The 22953-nt window shown below is 33.4% G+C and overlaps 1 pseudogene; it reads left to right on the top strand.

The window, feature by feature from the left end:
- Nucleotides 1–3776: 3776 nt before the first annotated feature.
- Nucleotides 3777–22651, top strand: LOC124372022 (annotated as a pseudogene).
- Nucleotides 22652–22953: the final 302 nt, after the last annotated feature.

Here is a 22953-nt window from a genome sequence, read left to right as displayed (position 1 = left end):
ATACGAATTATGACAATCTAATTTTTGGGTAAGAAGACTACACGTACATTTTGATATTATATTTTATTTTCACACAGTAGTAATAAACTACAATAAAACATATGCTAAGGTGTGAAACAGAAAATATAAAATAATATACAAATTAATAATTACACAATACTTACTGAATTGCATTTAGATACACAAGTTGATCACGTCATGATTTGAAACGTGATCTTCGTCACTTATTATTATCTATTTTTTTTTTTATTTTGATCCAGGTTTATTTTTTTTTTTTAATTTATTGTTGAAGACATTTATACACGTACAATTTTCATTTATTGTTTAAAATTTAATTATTTCACCACTGTAGTATTTTATTTATATTAATTTTCTTTGTATAAATTTTTTTTTATTTTATCTTACCTTTAATTGCGCTACGGGTAACACAGATTTATTATTTTATTTTATTTTATTTTTTTGTATTTATTTTATTTTATTTTTTTATACAATCTCTTTTATTATTTTACACTTTTTATGTATTTTCATGTTATTTGCCATTTAGATACAAAAGGTTGAGTCACTTTCATGGATTTTATACGTGATCCTTCGGTAACTTAGTTATTATTCCCGTTCGGGAAAAAATTCTTTCACAATGGTACTGACGTACCCACAAAACTGTGGTTATTAATTGGCCCCATGTTGTATTTTTAACGAGTCTTGCTGAAGATTTTTGGGGTAGACTTGCTCGTCGAAAATCCTCCACCAGGCCAGAGGATCGCCCTTCTACTGGGAAGTGGTTGGGTTCTGCGAAATGTGACCCTGTCGATTTTTCCGGCGAAGGTTAAGCACCTAATCGTTTGGGAACGTTCCGGGAGTCTGCCCTTTGTAACAGGATTTTATTACAGTAATCAAACATAGAAATTACTGAACATTCTTCTTCTTCAAATTTGTGATGGACCAGATTGTGCTTGGTCAAAGTCAAAAGATGGTGTAAACCAGGAGGGGAGTTGTTCCATTAGCGGTGGCAGAAGTGCGGGAAATCATAGCTTGCAAACGAACCGTAAATTGCACTTGATTCTTTAAGCATACTTGTTTGACATTTTGTCGTCCCAGAAAAAATGCATACCAATTTGAACCTTGGAGGTTCCAAAAAGGTATTAAGTAACTACTAATTGTTGTAAACTCAATGTCTTGGTATATATGGATGACTAGACCCCAATGAGCAGGTTCTGTACCTACCTGTATTGCATCCAGGGTGCAAATTTACGTTGTACATTAGTGTGCGTGATGCATAACATTTTGCAGACCCATCAAGCGTCAAACCAATTAATTTGACTTCCAGTGAAGTAGGATTCCCCCACTCTCTTGGCTGTGACATCGTTCAAATATTGGTTTTTGGACATTTGCATATGGTCCATCTGCATAAGTTTTCCATTTCTCATTAGGAAATTAAAGGATAGGCAAGTCTTTGTCCAAGCCAATGCCAAAGATATGCTTATTACAGCCTCAGTTTTAAACTGAACAAATTCTTACATAAGCCATGTAATATGTGCTGTTTCACCATCTCGTACTTACATCTGTGAAGTAAGAGTTTATTAGGGTCTTTAGACGCCATGGTATGATTTGGTTTTTTAAATAGCTTTTTTCAGTGGCTGCGTTGCTTGCTCTTAAAAACTGAGACAATCTTTTTATGGCAATTTGGTGATTACTAGTATCTACCTTTGATATGGCATCTGAAACCACACTAGGTTATAGAGGTATGTGCATAGCACGGCCAATGACTCCACAAATTAAAACATTTTTTTATGGCTATCCAACGACATTGTGAGGTCATTGTCTGGTTTACATCATCTAAGATTTTGCTCTGAGAATTTTATCATGAAATTCGGTTATTTTTCTTGCGATTTCTTCGGCGAAATGTGCTACTATGTCTGTGGAGCCCCTCCATTAAAATACAGTCTTAAGAGAACTGATTTCAACACAAAATTCATTGGTAATGAAATGCCCTGTAACAGCTATATACGGATTCATATGATCGTAGATTGACATGAATCTGTCCGTATTAAACAGATGTTTTCCTCACAATTTTTCATTAACTCAGGCTACTTGAAAGCTTACATTTGTCGTACGTGGTGGGTATTAGGTTTATTTTGAAACCACTTTCCTGGATGTGAATTTCAAAAGCTGGGTAATTAAAGTCTGTAACGATATTCCCGAAAGACAGTAGTCCACTCCTCCACAATAGAAAACGGTTGTTGGAAATCTTTTGGTACAAATTAGCTTTAGGAAACGCAGCAGCTTTCTACCTTTTTCTTTTGGTTGTTATTCATTTTTTTTGGTATAAAAACTCGATAGAGTGGTTTGTTTTAAGCTCCTAAATCCCTTTGGGCTTTTGATCTCTATCTCATTGAATTAGAAGGCAACGTCTGCACCAGGATTGAGGTTCATGGTCAGAGTTGCAATGTTACTAATTGAAAGCGGCGTGAAATCGTAGTTAGGATCCAAGTTGTTTGGTATGAGTAACAAATTTCATCGATCAACGATCACTTTTACACTTGTGGATTTTTGAACTTTATATCACCTCACTAAGTAATTCCGTACTATGTTACTTTTCTCTCAATATGCCTCTTCAAATTGTAGCGTTTGATGTACTGGTAAGCACATAAACCAAAGCCACCAATGATTCTACATCTTCAGATTTTTTAAGGTTAAGCCATCAATAACTGTTAAAAATGAGACTCAAATTGAACTTGTCTTTTAGAATTTCTGTTACTTTTGTTGCCTGTTTAAATAACTGCACACAAAACCAATCAATACTAGTCATGAACTCGGTAAAACCGCACTAAAATATCACTTTATCCACTGTATGTTCTACGTAGATTAGCAAACCTCCTACTGAAACTGGAAACTGGGTTTGTTTTGGTTTGTCTCAACAAGTTGTATGGACCGGACAGCTGATTAGAGCTCCACATGACGCTCCGAGAGGAGTACATTATAAAAATGAAATAATATACTTAGGTTAGAGCTCGGAGCTGTTTTCGTGAGTCCACGGAGCACGCTGGCTCCAGCTCCGAGCTCCCAGCAGCGGGAGCGCTGTATTTGAAACAGCATCCGAGCTCCTAAGGCACACCTCTAAGTTAAAAATGCGTTAGTTAGAGAAGATTGTTTCTCAAGGTCAACAGATTCATTTAGTCCAAATCTAGAACAAACATATGGCTTTTGCAGGCTTTGAAAAATAACATCGTGATTCGTGATACAAAAACATGTGGTTGTTTAAGTTGTTTTGTGAATAGGTTATGTTTTGAACTAAGCCTGAAATTTGCACTATTTTGAATGTAAGTATTTATTTCAAACTCCTTCATTGAAATTGATTGATAGATAAAATCAGAGGCTATATAAGTTGTTTACTTTATTATTAGATTTTTTTCACATTGAAAGTTCGGAAAGTAGATGTAACTTAACCATTTTAGTCTACTGTGATAAATATGGATATTATCAAATATATTTTTCTAGGTATATATCGTGAAATTTTTATTTACTTTTTACTATTTTCAAGGCCAAACGCCCTTGACTGATTGTGACACAAAGAAACACACATACATCACCAATATAATTACAGATGGGCAGTATTAGTGTCAGTAATAGGTTATTCATTAGTAATCTATAGGCCTACAGAATAATGTTATTACAGTATCAGCTGGGCTGAATGATTTGGTGTTCTTATAATGACTTTCTGGTTTAAGGTAAAAGTTATTCGGCAACTGGTAACCAGTAACAAGCAGTGAGACTAGGAATGAAAATTTTACACCATGGAATGTTGTTGTGTATGATAAGTATACATAATCTTTACAAGTGCTCATGTGATCTAAGCTTGAATTTAGGTTCTATCTCGAGGAATGTTTTTCTTTTTTTTGCCAGAAGTGTGGGGTGGTGACAAAGGTGCCATCAAAGACCGCACTGATGTTCAGGGGGGGCATTTCCGATTGGTACTTTCCCCACCTCAGATCGTGTCCCAGATCATCCAACTTTTCCGAAATCGGATCACATTCAGTAACAGGTTACTGGAATGAACGTAATACCTCAACATGTTATTTTGTAATAGGTTATATTGACAAAACAACAGTATTTCCTGTCTTTGTAGTGGCCATTACTCAAATACTATGCACATGATTTAAGTTTGTTTGAATGAATTTGGAACAATAATGTTGAACTGAATTAAATTATGGACTTTTCAGATTGTATTATAGTGAAGCAATATTTATATGTTAAAGGAATATATGTATTTTAGAAAAAATAAGATATAATACACAGAAGAATATAACACAACTTTATTTAAAGTAAGTTTTAGCAGTTTTGTACTTACAATTATTAATTCACAGAGTAATCATGTCTGACAGCATTTAAATCGTTATAACCTATAGTTTGGTCATTCGAGTGTTAATTTGATTGTTTTGGTGGATGCTTATTATACTGCCACTCTGGCTCTTTTTAATTTATAAAATAACATTGTATTGTTTACAATTAATTTAAAATCATTTGTGTGGTATTTGAGTAATGTCTGTATGTACAATGCCGTCGAACCAAGTGTTATTTATGTCAAGTTGTTAGATACAGGGAGTATTAAATAAGCAGCATACATTTATTATTTAAGTGGTATTATTAAATAATTCCATATATTATCCTACTTTGATATTATTATATACGGTAACAATTGTAAACAAGAAGAAGTATAATATATTAAGAACAAGAAAAATACATCAGAATTTTCAGTAAGATAAAATTGAACAATAACATGATAAAATAACAAAATGGGTAGGCCTACTTATAAACTATACGGACCCCACTTTTTTTTACAAATTGGACACAGTTAGGAGGAAAAACCATGTAAATCATGAATATGAATGTATTGACAACAAGGAGCAGAGAGAGAAAATGGTTACAGTGTATTGTCGTCATCCCAGAAGGCCATGATGTCCGCTAGCAATGCATCAAACATATCGCTTCCGGTCTCCGCTACTGCAGACAGCCACATATATTCCGCCAAGTAGGTATCCACATGATGCCAAGCAGTTCCCCTCCGGACCTTATTGCGTCACTTCGCACTACCCCACATTCTTTCTACACGCTCTGTATTGGCCCCAGTTTCGGGATCTACGAAGTTGTAGCTGTGGTTGACCGAAAAATGTTCATTTATCTAGCATGTTCACTAACCTAGTCTCCTGACCTAGGTTAGGTTAGGTTATGTTGATAGTAATTTAACATAATCTTACTCTACCCGATATGTAAAAAAATAGGTGGAGTCCGTATAGTGTATAAGTACCACAAAATCAAATATGGCCTTGAGACCTACATATTAGAAAAATGTTACAATATTTATAGCAGTAAGTGACAGGATTCTATTTTGCAGACTGGAACAAAAATCTACAGATTGATTACGTAGACTAATCCGATTTCAATGAAACTTGGTAAGCAGATTTATAAGCTACGCGCTCTTTACATACAGAAAAAAAAACAGTGCTATGATATTATCTGCGACGCCACTATTTTCGGAAGAGTTTTTCTACCAGTGACCTAAAAAACTACATTATTAGAAAGATCAGACTTGATTTGACTTACTTTGAAAATTACATGACATTATGATGATCGATTTTTTTCTGCTTTCCTAAAGGATGCGATGTTGTCAAGAAGGCAACTCTGCCCCTATCTATTATTTGTGATTAGGTCTCTGATAAAGAGAGCCGGGCTTAAAAGCTATTCAAGATAACTAAACAATTTAAATGTCAAGTTGAAGTTGAAATAACTAAGTTTTGTTTTCCGTTCAGCTTAGGTCGAAACGATGACCTTGGCATCTGCGAAAACATCTGCCTGGTGCTAACTGCGAGTACAATATTTATGGCACAGTGTGTTCTGTGGTACGTTGAGTTGAAATTGATCGTTATTGTGTAGTGTCGGTTTTGAGTTACTTATCGAGGTCAAAATTCTTTAGATGATAAAGTAGTTTCATGACACAGGAAGTTTGTTGAAAGGACATTCAATTGGCCGGTCAAAAACAAGTGATAAAAAATCGAAGAAAACCAACAATCTTGCATTAGAAGCCCAAAAAATTAATTTTCCGTCAAAGTCTTTAATTAAACATACCCAAATCAACAGCCCGTGATGTTGGCCAGTTAAATGTCCTCACATAACTGGTTAAACCAGTGACGAATTGCTTTATCATCTGGTGAAATTTGACATTGATACATAACTCGAAACCGACACTGCACTAACAACAATTCTGTGGCGTACCACAGAACACACTGAGCCTTCTATGGTGTGAAAACATTGTACTCGTGACTATAGTTGTGTCGTTCAGTCATGACCTGTTCAATTCAGATACGTGAACGAGTGACCCGGATCACAGTGTTTTTAAAAGACCTATTCACCTAAATGTTTCGTTCCCTTTTTCCCGCCAACTGAATAAATTTGTTGTTTTCTTTTTAATCAGATAATTTATTTTTAAGGATCATCAAAAACTTATAATATTACAATTAATTTAATTTAAAAGTTTTAACAATTGAAAAATGTTTAACCATTAAAAAAGTAGCTTAAGAGGTACTTTGGGATTATACCGACCACACCCAGACATGAATCATGACATGTTATTTGACATTTTGCTTCTACTGATTACTAGATTAGCATAGAACAATATTTCGTCAATATAAAACAGGAATTGTCTTATCGCAAACCCCTCCCCACCCTCAGACAGAGGTCAAAGTCGAGCGGTTTAGTAGATAACGTGATTGCAGAGTCTCGCCGCCCGTTCAGTTGGTGCGTCGCTTTGTTGTACTTCCGTGTTTTACCTCTACATTTCTCCAAACACAAAAATTCAACAAAAACACAAACTAAAACTAAACTGTTTATTGAAAAAACACTCAAAACTTGTTTTTATTCTTGATCAAACTCCGCCACCCAAAATGCGAGTGCCTCCGGCCATCAGCGCGGTGCGTCGCTTTGTTGTACTTCCGTGTTTTACCTCTTTATTTCTCCAAAATACAAAAATTCAACAAAAACAAACATTATCAAACAAAAATTAAACTCTTTATTGATAAAAACGCACAAAACTTGTTTTTATTCTTGATCACACTCTGCCACCCAAAATGCAAGTGCCTCCGGCCATCAGCGTGGGCTTCGGCAGCACTGCCCCGCGCTGATGTCAACGAAAGAAAAAACATCCCTCGAGATAGTACCTATCAGTAAAATATCAAATTCTAGAGGGGCTGATCAGAAATATAAATTGAATTGTAATGGAAAGGCAATTATGTACCGTACAAATCATATGATGCCGCGCCCTGCCCTAATCGGGATTATCGAGAAAGATAAGATAACAGCGACAACAATACCGATCACAATACCTGGAAATGCTTGTAATTTATTAATTAAACAGTTGTTTTTTTGTTATATCATGTTTGTTTCTATAAATTTATATTTTTGTGTTCTTCATACTGGTGTGGGTGGTCGGTATAATCCCAAAGTACCGCTTAAGATTATATGCATCTGACTGAAATTGTTTATTTCCTTCAGCCTGGTAATTCTGTTCAGTCTTTCATTTTGTTCAACAAGAAAAAAGATAAATCTTTAAAACATAAAAAGTTAGGAAAAATTGGTATATTCAATTTGGTATATTTAGGGAAAACCTATTTTACATAACCAATACAGATTTATAACGATTCGTTTAAGATTCGATTTGTTTCGTGTAGCGTACGATCTGGCATTGATGTGTAATATATGTTGTAAATGTGTATTTTTACCTGAATATGTCACCACAGTGTAAAAATACAAATATTTCATTATTGTAAATTTGGTAAAAACCACCTACAAGGTGAAAAATTAAACAAAAAATCTATAAGTATAAATACATAATTTACTATATGTATTTGGTACTATCAATTGCAAATGAATATAAAATAGTTAGCACGATGTTCCCAAGAAAAAGATATACACAAATATACATGGACATCACCTGGTGGAACAACAAAAAACCAAATTGACACGTGATCACAGACCAAAGGCACAAAAGTAGTATAACTGTTGTTCGAAGCATCAGGGGAGCGGAATGTGGAACTGACCACTCATTAGTTTTAGTCAAAGTGTGTCAGCGAATAGCAATCCAGAGAAGAGAAAGGAAGTAAGGCAAGAAAGAAGAATAGAAGTGGGTAGACTTGAGCTTAAGAATATTGCTGATGAATTCAAACTGAAACTGGAGAATAGATTTAAGGCCCTGGAAGACATGGAGAAACAATGAAAACTGTAGATGCCAAATGGTCTAATTTTAAGGAAGTAGTTCTGAACACAGCAGAAGAGGTATGCGGTAGTAGGAAGAAGAGAAACAAAAAACCATGGTTTGATCAGGAATGCGAGCAAGCTCTGAAAGACCGAGTTAAAAGGAAAATAACGTGGATGAATAGTAACAGGGTAGAGGATAGAGAAAGCTATAATGAAGCAAATAGGGAGGCAAACAAGTTGCTGAGGCGGAAAAAAAGACTGTATCTGCATAGATTGCTTGACAAGGCTGAGGAAGATAATACAGCAAATAACGCAAAGGACTTCTACAGGAAAATAAGATTCTTCAAAAGAGGTTTTACCCCATACCCATATGGGGTAAAAAACAGAAATGGAGAGTTGGTGACAGAAAGTACAAAAGTTATAGAAAGATGGAGAGAGTACTTTTGCGAGCTACTAAATGTAGAGGACCAAACCAGGGACGAAGAGCAAGTTGGTGAATACTATCATGTTCAAACCAAATTATAGAACCACCAACCATAGAAGAAGTAAAGGATGCAGTCAAAGCGCTAAAGACCAACAAAGCTCCTGGGAAGGATGAAATAACAGCAGAATTCTTGAAGAAAGGAGGAGAAATAATAGTGGAAAATCTATGGAAAAACTAATACTTTGTATTTGGGAGAAAGAAGAAATGCCAGCTGAATGGCAAGAAGCAATAATAATACCTATACACAAGAAGGGTGTGAAAAAGAAGAGTGTGTGGTAACTACAGAGGCATCTCACTACTCAGCATCCCATATAAAGTTTTATCCAAAAAATTGTTTTAAACCGACTTGAACATTATACAAATGAAATAATCAGGGAAAAAAACAGGCAGGGTTCATAAAGGGCAGATCAACCACAAATCAGATTTTCATTTTCAAAGAAATATTAGCTAAATACTGGGAATATAATAAAGAATTTTTTGCCATATTTATTGAATTTCAAAAAAGCATACGATAGCATAATCAGAAAGGAGTTGTGGACACAACTAGATAAATTTGGCATCCCGAGAAAATTAATAAACTTAGTTAAGATGAGTGTCACAGAGTCAAGAGGCTCAGTAAGAATTAATGGTCGGGACTGTTGTACCTTTTGGGATAAACTCAGGAGTCAGGCAAGGAGATGGTCTTTCTCCAATCTTATTTAATATTGCCATAGAAGAAGCACTTCAGAGTTGTAGCAGAGAGGGATTTAGGGGTGGAAGTTGGAGCTAAACTAAACATCCTAGCTTTTGCAGATGATGTTGTCATATTTGCAGAAAATGTAGATGATTTGAGGTCACTAACTAGACTATTTATGAGTGAGGCAGAGAAAGTGGGGTTGAAGACGAATGATGCAAAAACTAAATATATGCACTTTAGAAGGAATCAAAATCAAAGAGGAGGACCCCTACAAATTGATGGGCATGTTTTTCGAACAAGTGGAGAACTTTAAGTACCTTGGGGTCACAATATCAAATAAAAACACAGATGAACCAGAGATACAAAATAGGATCAACTCAGCAAATAGATGTGTATATGCATGCAATAGGATACTTTCAACCAAATCTCTCTCTCACAAAACTAAAACTAGAATATACAAAACAATTATATGTCCAGTCCTTTTGTACGGATCGAAACGTGGAGGCTAAATAAGAAGGATGAGAAAAAGCTTCTAGTTTTCGAGAATAGAATTTTACGTAAAATTTATGGGCCATCATATGAACAAGGGGTATGGAGAGAAGAAAACATAATAGAGAAATCAGGGAGCTCTACAATAGTACGGATGTAATAGGGAGAAATAAAGTGCAGAAGACTCCGTTGGGCAGGCCATGTTTTGAGAAGAGAAGAGGAATGCAAAACTGAGGAGGGTAATGTACGGTAACCAGAAGGAAGACGGACCCCATGGGAGACCGAAAGTGAGATGGTGGAACCAGGTGAAGGCTGATATGGAGAAGGTGGGCGCTTCAGAGGAAGATGCAGAGGACCGTTCAAGATGGAGGAGCTTTGTTGGTGCGGCTAAATATCACCTCCGATATAAATGGCCCTGGGAGTAAGAGTAAGTATTTGGTACTATCAAAATATGTTAGTTTACAACAAAACACAAATATCCAAACAGAAAAATGTGTCTGCAATATATTAAATATTTAAGGTATTAGTTTTTTATATTAATTTACAATACCAATCAGAATTTTTGAAATTGGGGTATAGTCAGTAAACTCGATGATTAATTTAAATATATTTTATACTCATAGCTTCCCTTAGTGTACAGTTTCACAAAAGCAGTATTAGCCCTGGATTACAATCCCAGTGTTTAACCAAGGGTTTTATCAATAAATTTAGTGGGCAAAGTTGTTCATTTTAAAAATTACATGAGGAATCAAATACGATTACAATTTTAAATGTTAGTGTTGCATTAATTCGGCTGTATGAGATGACAAAAATACTGGTTACAGTAATTAAATAGCCCTTAAAAAGTAACAAAATCATTAAGACATTTTCTAGGTTTTAATCTTTTGTATCTTTTTTTTATTTATAGATGGAAAATGACAAAGATGAGAAATCACAAAACTGCAGATCAGTTGAGCTACCAAAGTCATTCAATGAGGTAGACGATTCTATTACACAACTCAATCGTCTTGTGGAGAGAATGAAAGAGGAAGTAAAAGGTGGAAAAACTCAATACAAGTGATGTAAGTATAATGAATATGAAGAAAACTTTTTCTATAACATATCATAATTGGGTCATTCTATGTCCAAGGATGAACAATTAGCGATTGTTTTTTAATATATTTCACAATCAGGACACTTTTTTTATTAAATTGGAAGATTTGTATCCTGGATGTTTGTTTCATTGCTTGTGATGATAGGTTCTTGTACTTTAGCATGGGGAGTCGGATGAACACTGTAGAAAAAAGATGTCACGGTATAGTTTCAACATCCCTGTGTACCATCACCATCATTTTTTGGTCTAAGAAAGAAGACTGCTGTACCTATTCCTCATATTCTTGCAATGGTGGCATCCCCAAAAACAATGAATGGAATAATCTACCACTTTTTTCAAGAATGTATGACATGTATCCAAGCAAAAAATTTGACAGTAAAAAAATTATAAACTTTAGTAACTGTTTTGAGCTGTTGTTGAATTTAAGATGATTAATTAGCTAGTATGACATCAAATAACACCACAAAATATAACATATATTTTATTAGGGTTCTGTTTATTAGGTTTAGATATAACATTAGCTTAATTATAGGTTTTGACAAGATTTAAGTTGTGTATAAAGTGAGTTGGACATGGTTGATTAAAAGAATGTGTATGGAAATAATTGTAAACGTAAAGTACTTATTTAGCTGAAATAAAAGTGTAAATTTTAAATAATCTTTGGAAATAAACCCTACTTACCAACACTGTTATTATTTATTTTTTCAATAATTTTTATATATGACTTTTTACAGTTAGTAATCAATTTTTTTGAAATACTAATTTATTTGTTTAAAAAAGATATTTTTGTCGTAAAACTGCATTTCATATGCAAAAAATCTTAAAAATAACACTTACAAATTTTGTTTGGTCTCAAATGAACAGTTGGTACTTTTATTTATTTTTTTTTTACAGTACGGTATTCCCAACTTTTTCATATACAAATTTAAAAAAATCATCTAATTTGGTGTATTATTTCCTACTGGAAAACAGTTTCATTTCTCACGGTCTGAGCAATAAAAAAAAGTAAAATCTAAACCGTAAGAGATACAAGGAAAAGATTTGGAAGGATATTTTCATAAGGGAATGGAACAACCATGCCAAGTTTCATCAAAAACTGAGACGTTGTGTGTCGTGTGTGGTTGAACTGACATGGAATGACCTAATTATTGTTTTCGTACACACACTATGGAAAAGATAAATCACTTAATTATACTTGTAATTTTTGATTATCTCATGTAATTAGTATCTAGGTCTGTGAATAGACCGGGATGAATAATAAAAAGCTTAATAGTCTCTTTTGACCTCAGCTGTTAAAAATTAAATCATTACTTAAGTATTATAATAACCCATAAAATCACCATGTCACTATTCATTTACTAATACAAATTGTAGACAGACCATTGTGTTAATAGTATCAACTCTGGGTTGAGACATAAATTACGCCTTTCTTTATTTTATACTATGGTTGGACAATAATATCAACATCGATATTGTACCTACAAGATTGCCTCAATGGCGGATTTTTCCGATACTTAGTCTCTTTCATGGTGTGCAACACAGTTCTCATTAACTAACAGGTTTTTGGTTTATTACACATTACTCCAATCACTTAAAAATTATGTTAAAAACAATCAAATTGTAAATTTTCATATTATAAATGGTTAAATAATAAAAGTAAAACACTGAATGTTGCAGGGAATCAGTCTCCTGGATGTGAAGAACCAGATGATGTTAAGTTACCTCATAAATACTGTTTATGTTGTTGCCAAAAAATGTCACGGAAGAAGCATTGAAGGGGATCCTGCCATTGGTAAGTAACTTGTTTTAGTTCATTTCTATGCTTTTTTACAAACGTTGAACATGCCTAACAAATATTTAAAACTTCATAATACAAAGTTAATTTGGTGTAATACATTTTTAAATTTATTTTTTTATAATAGTTTGGATATTATATACCAAACAACTATTTTAGATGAAGTAATGTTAAGCACAATAATCATCCCGTAATTATTATTTTTTTAAGTTTACTGTATAAAATAAGGCTAGTGTGTAATCGTATGGAAAGATAATAAAAGGACATGTCAAGTGTTTTAGGCTGGTTATCTAGTCAAATTTATTTGCGTCAAATATAGTTTTTATAATCAGCAAAATAAAAAATCTAATACCTTTAAATGAGCAATTTTAATGAAAATCGTTGGAGCCGTTTCCGAGATTCAGATTTTATATATATATATATATATATATAAAATCTGAATGTATGCAGGGGGTTTTGGGGGCGATAAATCAATCTAGCTAGGTTTCATTTTAAGAAAACGTTTTATCAGTGTTTTCAAGCAATGAAAAACTGCTACAAAGTTAATACTTATTTACTTTGTATTTCTTTGTTTACATACTATAGTAAATGACATTTGGCAAATGACATATAAATTAATGAAGATTCAAACCAAAAGGAAATTTTGATTTTAATATAAGTTGATGAATAATTTCACTAATTTAAAAATTAAATCTATATATCTATTTCATATACTTCGTGTCCCACACAGACTGCTAAAATCTAATGCCTGCAAACCTTAACTAACATTATTCAAGCAGAAAGGTCTCATAGTTTAGATGTTTCAACGTCTACAAGATTTGTGGCAGCGTGCGTCACAACGTGTAGCTACTGAAAATAACGAACGAGTGCCACGTCTGCAAGAAATGCGGCAGTGTGCGGCACAACGTGTAGCTACCGAAAATTATGAGCAACTAGAATAATGGTTAGAAGAACAAAGACGTCGAGACGGAAGATGTCGTAGTGCTTTAGAACTTAATAATTATTTACCAACATATAAATGTGCCGTTACTGCAGCTGTACAATAAAATTCCTTGGGACCATTTGAAATTTTGTGTATCCATTGCAGTGCATTGCATGTCCCTGAGGAACGGGTTTTCTAATTGCATAAATAGAAATTCTTTTGGTGACTGTTGTATTCAATATACTAATTTTAACGGAGCAACACAAATTTTCAAATGAATTAGTAGGTCTTTTTTTAAAAACATCATCCATATTCAGAAGAGTTTCATAAAAATAATAAAAAAATGTAAAAGCATCTTTCGCTCTATCATCCTTTAAGGCGGAAGATGACAGAACAATAAATGGCCATGGTATTTGTAGTTTTATCGTTTATGGACAAGTATATCATAAAATGAATCCCAAAACATGATTTACCAGAAAAAATACTGAACAAAGCTCGGTTTCCTGATATCAATATATAAAATGAATAAACATAGAAGTATCGTGTAAGAAGTAACTAAAACTAATGTTTTATATTTTTTTATTTAAATAATACCTACTTTTAAACCAAAAAGGCCAAAATACATAAATAAAATTTAATTTCCTGGATAGCTTTTGAATGCAGATTACTCAGCTTTGCGTCCTTCTGCATTGATTCTTCTTCATTTAGCTCAACTATTAATAAACATGTAGATTCTGTTCCTTTTGCACTTTGTACTGCTGTTGCTACTGACAATGGTCAAAACATTATTTGAACAAAAAAGTAATGAGGAACTGTTGTAGAACGTTTGGTTGAGATCCGAACCGTCCTGGAGAGAATCCGGCCACTGGAACACAAGCTCAAATACATGATGGAGAAGTTGGTCAAGACTGTCCTTACAGGAGCTACGAATGATAATGATGCTACTCGGTTCAAGTCCAATATGGATAATATGGCTGACAATGTAAGTGAATACATTTTTATTGCCATTGTTGAATTTCAGATTATGATGTTTAATCCTTTAAATAAAACTTGTTTAGTGAAACATTTAACTCCTTTCATATTTTTATGGCTTAAGTTGAAACACAGAAATGTTATCTAAAAAATAAGATTGCTGAAGTATTAAACTGATGCTATTGCTTAACTGATTCTATTTAATTGTGCAGCTTATGAAAACGCTTTGCTGCTTTGTGCTCTTATGTATCACACAGAGGGGAAGTTATTTTACATATGAGTTGTCATCAAACGATTGATTATTTTGAAATAAATTAGCGGTATAGTTATCTTTCTTCAAAGTTTTATGGTTCATATTCATGATTTTCAGTTTAAATGCTTAATACACTGTTAGTTTTTGGTACACATGAACAATAATTTAAAAAAATACAATAATTAAAAAAAAATCTAAACTTTATTTTAATAATTCTAAACTCACCATCTTTATATATTAAAAAAAACCTTTTGTGTTTACTGATGCATTGTTGTTTTCATCACTTGAAATTTGTTATAAAAATTAACTTATTGTTATCAATGTTTTAGTCGGGTGGCAGTGGTAGCGAATCAGAGAACGAGGAGGAAGCAACATCTCAAAAGAAGTCAGACAAAAAGTCAGGAGTGTACGTCCCACCTCGGCTGGCACCCATGCACTACGGTAAGTTGGGGGGTTAATTGTTGCAGGAGCCGTGTTAGATATTCTTGCAAGTATGTAGTCCTACCGCTTATTGTACACCCATATTGGTCAACTAGAATGTTGGTTTTTACCAACCTTTTTTTACTTGTGATTCTTACAGGTTTAATGTTATTGGCTTCTTATGATTGGTTTTATGATATGGAATTACCATGACATGTTTCTGGTGCCAAAGAGCTGAATTCATTTGGCTGGTCGGGAAAAATACCTTTTTTTAAATTACTATTACTATTTTAACAACTCTCTTCGAACAAATCTGTGTCATATGATGACTTGTTGTAATGATTATTAAATTTACTATAATATGGTGGTATTTATAAAATTAATAAGCTTAGTCACTACAACACAAATGTCGTCTTGAACCTATCGTTTTAGTAGTAAAGAATAACAAAACTAATTATTTGTAAGATAAAAATCATTCAGTAGGATATCAGCAAAAGTAGAAAGAACTGTGATGAAAAATTACTAGATTACCGTAAACGAAGAGATCAATAAAACATTTCATATATTACTCCTAGTTAGCATCCCTAGGCATAAAAACAACATTCAGCAAACAAAGACAATACTATCAGGAGATGGTTCCATTAAGCTATCAAAAAAACAATCACATGTTGGCAGTACAAAGTAAAGATCAATGATACAGCATTGGTGGCAATCTGGGGCGATTGGGTCTTTGGTATCAGGCTTCTCGTCATGGCAATTTGAAGTGATTGTTTGGTATATTGTTAAATATTATTGCCAAAAGAACATTTGGAGTCTGGAGCATTAACAAATGACTAAACTTACTTTCTTTAATTACATATGTTATTTCCATTTACAATGGTTTACAAATAATTGCTTCTTAAGATTATTACAATTAAAGTTTAAGAGTAGTACACAAACCTGCTGTTAATTATAAAGTTCAAACATGAGATTTTTTGGACTGACCTCGTATCGCTACCTGCTGCTTAAAAGTATTAATATTGATTAAATCTTAATATGAATCTTAATTCTGTGTACATAATTAAAAAATAATGGTTTGTTACATTTTTCATGTTGTTATGTTGGAAAAGTATCGAATTAATACGTAGATGTGTTTTTACAGATGAGGAAGAAAACCAAGAGGCCCGCAAACAGAAGCAGTTGGAGAGAGCCAGGCGGAGAGCTCTGCACAGTTCGGTTGTAGAGGAGTTGAGAGAGCAGTACCTGGACACTCCTGCAGAGGTTTCTCATGGTAACGCTCTCAAGGCCACCATCTCCAAGCACCAGCGGCTCAAGAACCAGTGAGTACAGTTGTCTCGAGTACTTTATGTCATTAATACATTTTACTTTTGAAGCTAACAGGCTGTAAACATTGTAGAAAAGTTTAATGATTACTGTTCATTTATTTATTTCTTTAATTCTTATTCTCGAATAAAAGAGTATAGATATCCGAGTTTTAAAGTTAAGCACGAACCAACCGGGACAGCCAGAATAATTGGAGTTACATTAAAATTTAGCTTGTTTATTTCTGCATTTATACATATAAAGCAAATAATTTACAAACAACTTGCAGTTTTTAAGTCGATAACCAAAAAAAGGCACCAGTTTTTGGCAATTTTCAGCTGAACTGCAGCTCTGAAAATTCAGAACTCGGAAACTTGTGATCTGATTAAGACAAATTGTAATAGAACATTTGTACAGGTGTACTGTTTTTGAATACACAATATTAGTATTTTAAAATCATAGGAGAAATTGATTAAAACTTGTAAAATGAATGATTTCATTTTCTGTATGAGATATCAGAGCTGTTGTGGAAAGCTTCTTATTTTTATTTTTGATAGCATGAACTAAATAATTGTTTGGATTAGCAGTTGCAAGAGAGATAAATAGAAACCTGTTTTTTAAGTAAGTACTGTCTTGACATATTCAAAAAATCAAGTAATAATTTTGAGACAGTTTTATTTTTATATAAAAGTCTACACTTTCGTCTACTTTTCTACATAATTGCCTTCAATATAAAGGCACTTATCATATCTAAAAATAACCTTTTGTATACTGTCCTCATAGAAGACTGCTGCCTAAAACAACTTTTTGTATACTGTCTTTATAGAAGACTGCCGCCTGATTTAACAGCCGTTCAACGCAATCATTTTGATGCTATTGTCGTTGTATCAGTGCTAACCTACAAGACGCTTCTTCTTCTTAAAAAAAAAAGTTGTCACTGGGCGTTGGGAGATTATCAAATGTTCCTAGCAAAATGCTGTAATGAGATCTTGACTTCATTTTGCCCCATGTAGATGCACATGTCATACAGCAAAACCTGTTTGATAGGATATTAGAATTTAGGACATTTGCAATTGTTATATTTTACAAATGTATAAGGTGTAAGAAATTTAATGCATTAAAAAGTGCTTAAAACCTACAACGTGGGGCAGTGTACTTCAACTAAAAAATCTAAAATGTTCATACCTGACAACAGCTTGAAGTCCAGAAAGGAGAAATGAACCCAGGTGTTATCACTGCACACAAGTCACGATGACTAACACATGTCACACCCGAAAACTGCTTAGATTCCAGACAGGAGAAAATGAACCCAGGCATTGTTATTTATGCCATAATTTGCATCTGTACCTTGCTTACAGTTGTAGGTAGATATTGCACAAGCACAGGACAGTGACCGCATCACGACAGCGGCGGAGTTTCAAAACGTTCCCTAAAAAACAGCCTTGTATGAATAATCTATTTTCAAGAGTTGATAAGAAAGCTGTAAGAACAAAATTAGAAGTGTGCCAGGCATTCCAGAACTGGAATTGTTATGACCAGAATGTTCAAGGTTCGGAACTAGTTTTACAAGATGGTTTCAGTTCCAGGCAATCCATTCCGACAGTCCTTGTCTACTTACTTAGATTCTGGTTGATTTCGTTATGGTACAATATATAATACTATGTTCCAGAATGCTTTGATAATAATTGTATTTGATATGTAAGTTATTTACAAATGAATTTTAAACACGAAGTCTCTGCTCAAAAGGTTTTCTTACTTCATAGATATGCAGTTACTATAAAAATTAAATTTTGTGAATTCGAGAATTGGGAATCGATTTGAGATTCATAAATTTTGAATTTGCCCATCACTAGTGTGGCGTGTATTGAATGAAGTAGGGGCTATTAGCTGTGGAATATTAATTGGCCAATTAGAAATAATTGTACAACTAGTTGGCAACAGTGTTCAGGACTCTTGTAACAGCCCTGTTAACTGTTTGTGTCTCATCTGGATCAGAGGGCATTACTGTATAAGCAGCTTATTAGCCAAACTCAACCAGTGGTGGCACTGTTGTCCCAGAATGCTGGTGCGAGCATTCACAGTTGGCTAGAGAACAAATATTTTTCATTTTAATCTGCTATTCTTGTTCTATATACTTGCCTGTTCACGAGGTAGTAATATTAAAATTTGTATAGTACATAATATAAATATAACCCTGTATGCAGGGAAGTAACTCATCAAATGAAGATTTTGACATTCAGAAATGATCAGAAAATTTACTTTGATCAAATGTCATTATATATTGTGTAATATAGTCCTGTGCTAAGCCTTGGTACTAACATTGGATATTTAAAAAAACCTTCTCAATCTTCTCTTTCTCTTTTTAATTAAAAGGATAAAAAGCAGGAGCTCTGTATTACTAAATATCATAGTTTTGACTGATATGATTCTGAACTAATGCTATTGTACAGCTGTTCAATTTTTATATATTTTTAAAAACCATCAAAACCAAATTATTAAAAATATGTTCTGGTTTTAATATTTTATAAAGTATAATAAGTATAATACGTGAAAAAGTATTTTTATTTTATATTTTATAAACTTCACACAATTATAGTGAAAGTAAGTAAATAAGGTTTTTCTAAAACTTTCTAATTTGTCTTCATGAAAGGTATGAACTGATACTAGTAACTTTATAAGAATACTTGAATTTTATCCAGATATTTTTGATACCACATGTATGTATATCGATGTTGGTATCAAAAGGATTTGCTTATTTACCTCAATCCATATTTTTTGAGCTGCAACGTTTCTTAATCCTCCAGTGGTTCAGTATACAACATACTGCTCATGGTTTTTCTGCCAATTTTGTAACATTTGCAAGATTATTTTTAAAAAATTATTAAAAATACTATTAGAAAGTTGAGCACTATTGTATATAATTTGATCAGAACATTCCATACAGTTTTAAAATGTTGATCATAATAATTGTTAACCATGTTGTATAACATATTTTACTAGTTAGAATATGAAAACAATGTTAAGTTCTACTTTACGTTTTCAAAATCACAAAATTAAACCTACGTACTCCAGAACAAGTAGGAAATAGCCACTTTAAAAAGAAAGCATGTTTCTGTAACAACATATATAAATTTCAATGTATAAACTATGAAAAAGTTACATATAAAAAAATCTAATGTACTGTGCATAAAATGTCCGCACATGGAAATTGTTTGAGCAATTCTGTTTTGTTGCCACAGACAGCTGTTATTCATAACTCAGTTTCTGAAAGAAGAAATAAAATATGATTGGTTTTTTTACAGCGTTGAATTGCCAATGCATGATTATTGTCACAATGTAAACAAATCTTGGGAGGGTTAAATAAACATTTAAAAAACGTTTTAAATGTCTTAATTGTATTAATATTGCATGGAATTAATTTAACATACTATTTGTGATGTTTACATTGTTTATATTTAGTTATTAAAATTAGGTTCTTGCATAACAACATCAAAGTACAAACAAATCCAAATTAAAAAGAGTTTTTAATAGTGAAAACAAAAAGTGGTAGCTATATTTGGTCGGTTAAATTTAAGAAAACAGATGCCATCAGCTATCTCTTAAATCAACAACGATTGATTATTGAAGATAGGCTTCAAATCATATTGACCATACACCATGATCATTTTGTTACTTAACACACCAAAGTGTAACAATTCTCAAAGACCAGGACATAAATTGATGATGCCAATGAACATTTCTGGCATATTGATCCTATGTTTTTGTAGTATAGAAAGAAAATCAGTTGAATCATGAACTACTCTATTGTTTTTATGGTTGAAAGGTAGGTTTCATCTGAGATATCACTGCCTTATGACTGAAGTTTTAAAAAGTGTTTCATCATCGTTTATTAGAGATGTAAAAGCAGTATTTTTCTGCAGGTATGAGGAAGAATACTTCACTCGTTTGCCAACATCTAAGAAGGATAGACATCGAGGACGACACTCTATGACTGTTGGGAACATTGGAGACCAGTTGACTCACTTCGAGAACATCTCGGTGCTGGAAGATGAGGGCGCCTTCTCAGGACAGAAACGCAAAACGCAAATCAGGTGGCAAACCCAAACAGGGCAAAAAGAAAGGTGAGCTGTGTGGTATAGTACTGTAGAATCTGTAATGGTCTTGGAGGAGTTCAGATACGTCCAATCTAGGATACAATAAGTTTTGACAAAGAGAAATATTACAAATTTCTCCTAGATACCGATAGAAATTATTTTTGCAACTGATTTACAATCAACCTCAAGTACAATAAATGAAACGGGTCTTAAACAGACTACAAAGCCAATGGAATGGGAACTGCCAAATTGAGTATGTGGTAAGTTACTGAAAATGTACACAAATGTATGTATTTTGTGTACTGTATTTACATGTAGAAATAGTACTTTTTTAAATGTTTGAAATGATCATTAATGTTTGAATTTTTCATTTATTTTAATTTGGGTAGATTTTATTGAATTTAAAATTTGTTTGTTAAATGTTCATGTAAATCATTAATATTAATCTTGTGTAAACTCATTAATATTAATAAAACCAATGAAAAGAAAATACTGTTTTACTGGAACAATGCACTCTGGATCTTGTTACAGAAGATCTCTAGTTTTAGCCTGAAACAAATGTATGAATACATTTGAGTCACATTTGCAGCATTTGGGTATTTTAAGGGAATAAAGTGGTACTTTTGTGTACATTAAGTTTTATCTTATGAATTATATTGAGCACAACATTAAAGTCAAAAATTGCTGTGAATGTTGAGTTTAACTCTAGTTCACCTTCCTTTTAGTGCAGCGTCTGAAATCTGACACTGTCACAGACTAGACTCTTATAATCTGAAGTCATGTTCTTCTGAAGAGATCCTGTCATCTCGTATTTATGAAGTGCTCTTAAGTATAAATCTTTTAATCTGTTGGCCTCAGTGTCAGTAAAGAATTTTGGGTGATTTCTAAGTTTCCTCTGTGGGCATGCTGCATCTATGGCTAGTCTTAACCATATAGCTCGAAAGCTACATCAACATCTTCAGCTTGTAAGATGTTTAACCAATTTTCTTCACCAAGTAGGCATTTGAACTCATAGATTTTTCCTTCTGGGCCAATTCTGGGTGGATTCTTCCGAATTTTTGAGAAGCTGACACTACAACTCTGAGCAGTATGATCTAAGAGGCCAGCATGGGTAACTTCTGGAATGAGTTTCTCAATATTTACATTAGTATATATGCTCCCAGAATGACAAAATATTCAGGATGGGTAAGGTTAGAGGTAGGGGCCGCCATGAGGAAGAATTAAAGCACTAATCTCAAAGTCATATCCCCCCTGGAAGAAGGGGAGGCCCCAGCTCTGAACCAGCCTCTCCAGTCAAAGCAGGCAGGGAGTGGCACATCCTTGTTGAGGCTAGCAAGAACCTCTGATACTTAGGGAACGAACCTCACCAATTCCAACAGTCATCTCCCGCAGTGGACTAGACCTATCGAATTACCCTTGTACCCCAGAATCTCAACATTAGCGGTTAGTGATGTGCCGCTCCCGGACATCTATAAGGTTGCCCAGATTTAAGTGACACATCGGTTTTTGCTTGTACCCAGTGGTAGGTTCAACTGGAAGGTATAAACCAGCCAGAAGTGATCCCTGCTGGGTGTTATGGAAGATATGGTATGAGGGTTGATTCTAGTTGTCGGTAGTTGCAGTCTTTTGATATTAAGGGAAGCCAAGGTTTCATATAACCGTATACACAGGATTTAGAATTTCAACATTTGATACAAATACAAGTAAGTTTTTCTATTAACTTTACATAAACTTATTTTCAGTATTAAAATTTTAATTAGACGTAATAGAATTGTGTTATTGTTTGTAATTTATTTTTAAAAGTATAGTGGAATTCTAAATATTAACAGAGTAATTTTATTTGTTTCAGGTTTCAAAAGAAGAAAGGGCCATTCTTTTTAAAAAATAAAAGTTATTTTTAAAAATTTTTTCAATTTGTTTTCTTTTCCTCTTCTTATACACATCATGTTGTAATTAAGTTTGGTGATAATTATTGCAAAGATAAACTACGGTTGGCTTTGGAGGCAAAAACGCTTGGTGTCTCCGTTACTGTACTGTCTCTACACTGAGATAAATTAACTAAAATATTTATTATGACATTTAGGATTATTTATAGATGTAGTTTCCCAAATATGCTTTGATATTCACACAGTTTCTTTAGTCATAAAGAATTCTTACAGCAGTTCTACTCAGGGTTAGTAATATTATCTTGGATGTATATAATATTATG

The sequence above is a fragment of the Homalodisca vitripennis genome, unplaced genomic scaffold (genome assembly GCF_021130785.1).
Source record: "Homalodisca vitripennis isolate AUS2020 unplaced genomic scaffold, UT_GWSS_2.1 ScUCBcl_2406;HRSCAF=7139, whole genome shotgun sequence".
Taxonomy (NCBI): domain Eukaryota; kingdom Metazoa; phylum Arthropoda; class Insecta; order Hemiptera; family Cicadellidae; genus Homalodisca; species Homalodisca vitripennis.
The sequence above is the reverse complement of the archived record's forward strand: the minus strand, read 5'-3'. Positions and strand labels throughout refer to the sequence as shown.